This window comes from Ceratina calcarata, unplaced genomic scaffold, assembly GCF_001652005.2.
Source record: "Ceratina calcarata isolate Rehan_Ccalc_2016 unplaced genomic scaffold, ASM165200v1 scaffold141, whole genome shotgun sequence".
Taxonomy (NCBI): domain Eukaryota; kingdom Metazoa; phylum Arthropoda; class Insecta; order Hymenoptera; family Apidae; genus Ceratina; species Ceratina calcarata.
This window is the reverse complement of record NW_017135228.1, coordinates 4,161-12,778: the sequence shown is the minus strand read 5'-3', so window position 1 is coordinate 12,778 and position 8,618 is coordinate 4,161. Positions and strand designations below refer to the sequence as shown.

The following is an 8,618-nucleotide window of genomic DNA, read 5'->3' as shown; positions in this document are numbered from 1 at the left end:
ATTTTAACAAAATGAACATCGAGTTACACATATGTATTCGTCAGAACAGCGGCAAGATTGTCCCCGATTTGGTGGACGCTAAAACAGGCTGCGATCAGCAACGGTCCTCCGTCTTGCGACTTCACCTCAGAGCACTTTGACAGAGTAGCAGCTAGATTGGATTACCCTCCTAAGACAGTTTTCCATTGTCTAAGTGCAACTCTCAATCTACTTGGGAGGATTAACAGGTTTTCGCATCCCGCGGCCTCTCCTTTTTATCAGCTGGTCGGCGGTGATAGGGAAAATCCGTGAAGAATTTTTTCATTCTACTCTACAGTTACGACGACGTTATCAGTGCAGAGAGTGAAATTGAAACCAAATCGAAGAGTGTTTTAACAGATCACTTCTCTCTGATCTCTTTTATTATTTTATAGAGAAATAATATATATTATCAAAAGTCATAACTATATTTTTTTACGTTCAATAAATTTTAATTTCATACTTTTCCTTATTCTTTCACAAATCGTTCTGCAGTCTGAGAAGAAATATTATTTCAGTAAACATTAAATCAGTCTGACCTATTGTACGGTATACCATAATCATAAAATTAATCGCACATCACTTTAATCGAAACTGTGACGTTCATACAAATTTACAAATTATTCAAATGTATTGGAATTATTCAAATTTATTGGATATTCAAATCGGTTCTTTTGTATCAGAGAGAAACCGTACAAGCTATGCCAATCTCGAAGCCGCTAGATTATCCTGCCTCGAATCCATGCTTCTCACCCCTCTTGCTGATTTTAAAAAACGGTTGAACGCGATTCCAAAGTTCTGGGAATAAATCGCGATAAGAATCGCGGATTCGTTCCAGTTTCCCCGGTGAGTCTGAAGCGGCGCGATCACGGGTTGCTTTACGAGATTGTCTGCCTCGGAGGCGTAATATTTTATTGTTATTGCTTCTTTCGAGGGTTCTAAACGGAACGGTCTCGTCGTTTCTCATTACATTATTGGGGTTCTTCCCAGGTTGCCGCATAAAGATAACGATAATTATATGTAAATTATGCCAATACCGGTTTTTAATCCAATTTTTCGTTATCGGACACGGTGAGATTTTTTTTCATACGATAAAAAGAGATTCTTGATTATTTTTAGACACATAATATGAAGAAAGTGTTTTTCTTTTCTTAATAATGAATAACAATATGAATATTTAAATTACAAAAGTTTGTTGCATATTTATTTGTTGCTGATTTTCAAACATGTCACGTAGGAACGATGAAAGTTCTCTAGCATGGGAAACAGACGTATGTGGATCCTGTTTGTGAGACCTATGCAATGAAAATCGAATCATCGAACGATTCGTCGGCAAGCGGTTAACGCGGCAAATCAATTCGCGGACGAAACAATCGGTGCTCGTTCCGATTCGCTCTGAATGCATATCGATTTGACCCCGCGAATCGACCCCGCGCACGCGAACACGCTTCCGATTCCGAAGTGTAATCTTCAAGAAGGCAGAAGCATTTCTAGCTAACAGCGAATCGCACTGATTTGAATAAGAATTAAGAAAGTAATGAAAATTACAAACGACTGTATCACGTTTTTAGATTCCAATGCCAGTTATAGACAGACTGTGCAGCTTTACTTTAAAATACAATCTAAGAAAAGAAAAATGAGTGTTATTTACGAAGCTATGCGAGATATCTGAATTGAAGTAGTTGTAACAAAATTAAAATAAGAATCTAGTATCTATAACTGTACGTATAAAGTCATAATAAAAGCCTGATTAATAGAAAGCAAGTTTGAAATAGAACAGTGTGAAAATGCACTTTATTGTGACCTTACAAAGTAATTCGATTCAACGATAACTAATAATTAATTAATAGTGAGAAGTTATTTATGGCCGTTAATACCAGAAGTCATTCATTATACATAGTTATGCAATGGCTATCGTAGACAGATTACGAGACTTCTAAGCACACTGATGTCATACAATAATAAAGCCGCAACCGCAAGTAGCAAGTAGTGCCATTACGATACGAGCGGCGTTAGCGTTGCCTATTTTCAACCGCGTAGCAAGCTTGTTTTAAAATATAATTCATTAAATAGAGAACTCGTGAATACTTTATTGCTATCAGTGCCACGAGTAGCAGGTCTATCGACTCATTAAGCGCGAGCTGAAGCTATAGCACACGAAAACTATAAAAAGACCGCCCTTGGCCTTACACGTATGTACTCATTATTGGAAGTTCTATATGAGGAAAAATCAAAGCGACCTCGCTGACAATTGTAAACATTCGTTGACATTACACAATGAAAATCTTCAAATGAAACCTATTCAAATAAAATGTATACAAGAAATATTTAATAATATATATTTTTATTGCATAAATTATTTAATCGACGAACGAATAATCTCAAATTCATTGCAATTTTGATCATGCAAACATTATAATCGATTTAATCATTCAAATTCTTTTGACAGTTTATAAATAAATAATTATTATACTGTTTTTAAAATATTGATAATTTCATTCAAGAATTGATTTGCGAAGGGCAATGATATTACTAGAGAAAGTGAACAAGCTCATTGACGTTCAATCGAATTGCACTGCACACTACCTAACCACCGTGAAATAGACTAATTTGCGAGGCTTGCCATGCGAGGCGACGCGACGGGTTCATTTGGACGTAGCGAGACGCTGTCATCATGTTCGAAGGCATTACTTAAGCTCGGCATAACGATATTCAATTATGTTGTCGCCAATTCTGTCAGACGTGTTCCTCAAGAACACAGAACTTGAGGGCAATCGGTAATTGCTCGCCGACTAACGTCGATAGCTGAAGCGACTGCGCCGCAATTCCCTTAACTCAACCGAAGTGGAAACGCGAAGCTTTGTAACACGCGGAACGCGTCGTGACCGTGAAAGTCCATCGAGGATTCAGACGGAATTTTAATTTCAATTTTTACTGTCATTGGTATGCGGACTTGGATTTCGTCCGTCAGAATCATTAAACAGTAAATTGCCATTGATTATTTTCAACAGACAATTTTTATTTATTTCTCGATATCAAATATAGCTGAAGTACTCGGGTAGCAAGATAACGTGAACGTAACCGTTGATGAAATAAACGGTTTGAAATAAAGATGGAACGAATGAGGCGTGAAGAAAATAGCGTCGCCGGAGCTAGACGTTCCCGACGACTTCCCTCGCTTCCAACCCCTTTCCTCGATGAAATTCTCCCCAACGCGGCACGGTGCGACGTGGCGAACGGTATTAAATTTTTTTGCTCCGTCGAGGACACATATTTCACCAACAGGACAACAATAATGAGGCGGGTGAATTCTCGGCAAAGCCACGTTACGGCCGAACGCGTCCATCGATCGACGTCGTTGTTGCACATCGAGAAAAATGTTCATTGAATTTTTTTTATTTGAGGGTCTGACGTTACTTTATAGACTACATATTTTGATAAGTAAACCAAATGCGTCTTTAATTTGTGCAATGCGTGAATATTACAGGAATGTCCCAACTATACGTGTGATTGTAACATAAATTGCAATAATGAAGTGCAATCAGTTTTTGTCAGAGAAGGTTGGACTGGACAAAATGAATGTGGGAAGCGTGCCTAAAATAGCGCGCTCTTGAATATGTAAAGACACAAGACTATGTATATACTATACGTATAGAAGATAAAGAGAATGAAATATTGCAAGTGGAATAAAAAATATTTCATGATTCTCGATGATTAAAAATATTTCCTTCTATGAAGAATTCTATAAAAACCACCCAATTTTATTTGAAAGATACAACCGGAAATACTGAATGGAACATTGAATCAAAATGTTTTTCCACATTGAAGTTTCAAAAGCAGTCCAGTTTTGTGGTTCAGTCTCTTTTGTACAATCATACTACGTCGAACGGAAATTAATACATTTGAAAGAATGAATGATTTGAAGTGAAGAGTTATCCGTGTGAGAATCGATTAGCGAGCACGAGGACACGGCTCATGGCGACGACGTAACGTTTACACGCGATTCGCCCATCGGAAGAGACGCATTTGCATGTGAGCCGCGCGGAAAATCCGTGCTTCCGACTTGATTTCAAAGGCATCATCCGCCACGAACTGTTCGATCGACTCCTGAACACCTGTTGTGATTCTCTCGAACGGCATCGGCCATTTTCTCCCCGTGTTCTAGAAATTTCAATATTTGCCAAACGCGATTCGATTCGACCAGCTTACATAGATATAAGAGCAGTAGATATCTGAAAAGTTTCGGTCCGATTTTACGAACTTTTCAAAACCACCACAATTTTATTTCCTGCGAAATATCTCGTGAATTCTCTGAGTCTAAGTATGTTCTAACTTCTTCCATTTTCTAGGCATTCAGTTTTCCATTTATTTTACTTCATTGTGAAACTCTATTCCCATCCTTCGTACCAGACATCGATTTTACCACAAGTTTCCATTTATACTGCTAACGTCTCTCTAAAGTTTTTCATTTACTTTTGCATAAGACCAATTATTATAAATGAAATTATTGAGATTAAAGATATGAGCATTGTTTGTAGAAACATATAGATATAATTCGATATGACTATCCTTAACGGTATTAATTGGACAAATTTTTGATAAAATGTTAATGATCGAATTTGCGTCAAATTTATTTTCAGAAAAAATTGTACGAAATGGTGAGCTCAAAAAACATTTTTCATTTGGACGAGAGCGATGCTTTTATTTTGGCACTGGCGTATTAATTAATACGAAACGGACCTGTGCAAGTTATGCATAAAAATTTTGTACAAATAACGCGACTGGCGGAACCATTTCTCAGAAATTCTCTTTCCCAGTTACATTTCATAAAGTTGACATCCCTGAAAATTTGTTACGGATGCTAATTAACAAAATTCCGGATGTAACGCAGACGCAGACATAAATTTCACAGAATATTATGAACACGCTTCATCAATTTCATAATTACATGAAATTTTCCAATGCTGTTTACATTTGCATTGAATCATAAATTATTATTTATGAAAATTATTATTCGTAGAACAGCATTTCTGAAATTGTAACATTTTTCATTTGGACGAGAGCGATGCTTTTATTTTGGCACTGGCGTATTAATTAATACGAAACGGACCTGTGCAAGTTATGCATAAAAATTTTGTACAAATAACGCGACTGGCGGAACCATTTCTCAGAAATTCTCTTTCCCAGTTACATTTCATAAAGTTGACATCCCTGAAAATTTGTTACGGATGCTAATTAACAAAATTCCGGATGTAACGCAGACGCAGACATAAATTTCACAGAATATTATGAACACGCTTCATCAATTTCATAATTACATGAAATTTTCCAATGCTGTTTACATTTGCATTGAATCATAAATTATTATTTATGAAAATTATTATTCGTAGAACAGCATTTCTGAAATTGCCTTTTAAATTTGCTGGATTGCTTTATTGAATTCGAAACGATCAATAATTTTATCGTGTTACCAGAGCAAAGTGAATCCAGTCAATCATAAAGTAATTAAGACAGGCAACTATCTAATCAAGTGACCAGAGAAGCATAATCGCTGGAGGCACGCGACACTTCGCTGTCGTCGTCGGTCAGTATCAACACGGAGTGGTAATTACCGAGAGGAATTAAGCAAGTCGGATCCACTAATACCAGCGAGAGGAGATGTGGGCGAATCCAGTTAACCGACAAAGGGATAAGGACTATAATCGCCGGAAAGTCGCGGTTGTGTTACTGTGTAACACGACAGAAATTCAATTCGAAATCATGAAGATCGGCTTCATGCTCTCCTCAAAGGAGCACAGACTCGCGAACGGACACAGCCATTGGTAATTCTCGGTCCGTCCGTGAAGCTCTTCCTTGATTGGGGCTTGTAACAACTTCTATATACTGCGAGCGTGAGTCTGACTGCTGTGGAAGTTTGTTAGTGGAAGATGGAATTGTTTCTTGAACGTTCAGCAATTTTCTGGGAAATTGTCCGATGATAATTCTAGTTACGAAGACGTTCGGAGAATGTGAACGGTGTTTGAAAAGTTATGCACATTTTCGAATAAAGATAATTCTATGAAAATGTATAGAAACAGACTTATAAATATTACATGTTGTGTTATTCAAGAACATGAAACGGAATTTGATATTGCGAAACATACTGAACTATTTATATAATTGATCTAAATGCAGTGGTAGTATAAAATGAACTGCTCTGCAATACAATGTTAACAAAAAGACAGATATTCTTTGATAGGTAATCGATAAATAAAAAATTATATTCTCACAAAGCATGATTGAGAGGAAGCAAACGGCAGCCTCTAAGATCTCTATTTAGATCCCTATCCGTTCGTAACATCTTCGATTAAGACTACCAAACACTGTCAATCGGATAGAAGACAAATAAGCAGCTCTCTTTAAGCTCGCATTGTGTCAGACGCGTCTTTCAAGTAATTTATTTTCGCAATTTGTCGTTCGTAATCAAATTTCTCCCGTTAGTCATCCTCGGCTCGGAACGAACAAATACAGATTCTAGAGAGAGGATGCTGGTGTTAAAACGGAACCGCGGAATGGCTCGTTAATGGCAACGTTTAAAGAGCACTGTGACATGTGCTAAAGAGGCGCTTACACGTCCGCGACAACTGCTCGTTTTATTATGACCTATGACTATTCGATTGGCCATTATTCACTTGAGAGGTATACCTAACTCTCTTCTATCTATACGCGTAAAGTAGATATGTACATGCTACTCCAAGCGAGACAACGTTACAGTGATTTAAAACAAACGTTCCATTGGAATTTTCCTGGAATTTTGAATCCTCTTTATGACGTTGCATTCAATTCACTAAACCAATTAATTTTGACACTGATTAATTCTGATACCAAACTGTGGGATGAAAGGATATCTAATTAATTTTGATATTGGATAATTCATAATGATACCCATGAAAGATGATAAGTACTACAAACTAATTAATTTTAATGTCAATCAAGTTATAATAAAATAAATTGTTTGAGAGCACGAGAGATGGACACAATGGTTATTGATACTAATCATTATACATATCAGTTCATTAAAAAAACTAAAATTTTAACACATCTATTTTATATTAATGTTGGTTTTGCTTTTCAGGAAGACAATACGTATAGGTTCATATAAGCGAAGAATTTACAAGAATTCAATAATCACACTATGACACATATTTAATAACATTCTATCCACGTTCCCATTGCCATACTGCTGAAATACAGAACTGTTTGAAATATTGCTTTATTACTATTCTTGTTTAATGCATTGAAATATCTGTATGATCTGTATTGAGTATGCATCTGATCATCTATCATGAGTATCTGTTAGGATTTTGTAACAATATGATTACTCAGCATAACAGCGTGTACAGATATCAAATAAGTAATGAAATTATTTCTGTGAACCAATTATGAAAACTTACCAATAACACAGAATGTTCATGCACACGCTCTTTGATCCAATGCTTGAATATCCAAACAGGATCTGGAAAAAGAGAAATTATCAATTAATTAATTATTCCAAAAGAATTGTAATTATTACTCTCTTTGCATACGTATTCTTTCATCATATTTAATATAAAATAAAATTTCTTCCTTATTTTAATTATAAATAAATTATACACCCTGTTCAAAACTTGCTCATTTAAATGCATACAAAGAGTCATGTAAAGTACATATAAAATTTAATAAGACCATTATAATTAGCGAGCTTTTTCACCTATTCATTTGATATGCATGGAATAGATTTATTCTACACGTTATTCACATATCGCAGAACTCTTTTATTCGACTCAGCATAAAGAACGATATCAATTAACATCAGAGAAAAGTTTGATGAAAGAGACTGGCGAGTTTTTATTCATTCCTTCGTTCACTCGAATCCTCACTCACTTGAAGCGCACGATTCTCTCGGTGAAACGAACGTCGAATAAAATCCGCGCGTTTCACGTGAATCGCTCTTTAATCATGGAGGACAGCCTGACACTGTGCCATTGTTAATTACCCGTCCGGCATTCCCCGTGCGCTACCAGCGCACAGTGTTCAGATTAATTACCGGAATCTATTACGTGTTCACCGATCAGTATATCTTTTGTTATTGCCGCGTACTCATTCCGCTGTTTACATGCAAACAATCGCAATTATCTACGTACGTTCAAGAAATTCCATATCTTTAAAACTAGACAAAACTAGACTAAGATATTGTACACGTGTTAATTTACTTAATTGTTGCGTATAGTCAAGCTTTGTCATTTCCTACGTTCGCAATAGGGAACATGAAACGTACAGTTTAAAATTTCACATTTATGTAGGCTCGTGGAAATTTTTAACGCGTGTTTTTAAATCGAACGAAATTTCAAATGGAAACGTTTCCAAACGTTGAATTTCATAACATGAAATATTCAAGCTTTTAGGCAGCAGCTTCGCCAATATACATTTTTCATTTTAAATACCCGAAGCTTCAAATTGTTAAATATTTTAATTTTAAATAACGTGAAATTATGATCTCTCTTGTTTCTCTCTCTTGTTTTTTCCCCCCAATTTTCAACGTTCAGGAATCGCTGAAATAGAAGAGCACCCGACAAATTCTC

At 36.1% G+C, this 8,618-nt stretch overlaps 1 protein-coding gene across 2 annotated transcripts in view; it reads right to left on the bottom strand.

Moving 5' to 3' along the window:
- Positions 1-7,517, bottom strand: part of LOC108630325 (octopamine receptor beta-2R) — a 39,552-nt gene extending 32,035 nt beyond the window's left edge. For both annotated transcript variants that reach the window (XM_018033548.1, XM_018033557.2), the window contains exon 1: positions 7,452-7,517. The gene's annotated coding sequence lies outside the window, so the exon portion shown is untranslated. The remainder of the gene's footprint in view (positions 1-7,451) is intronic.
- Positions 7,518-8,618: the final 1,101 nt, after the last annotated feature.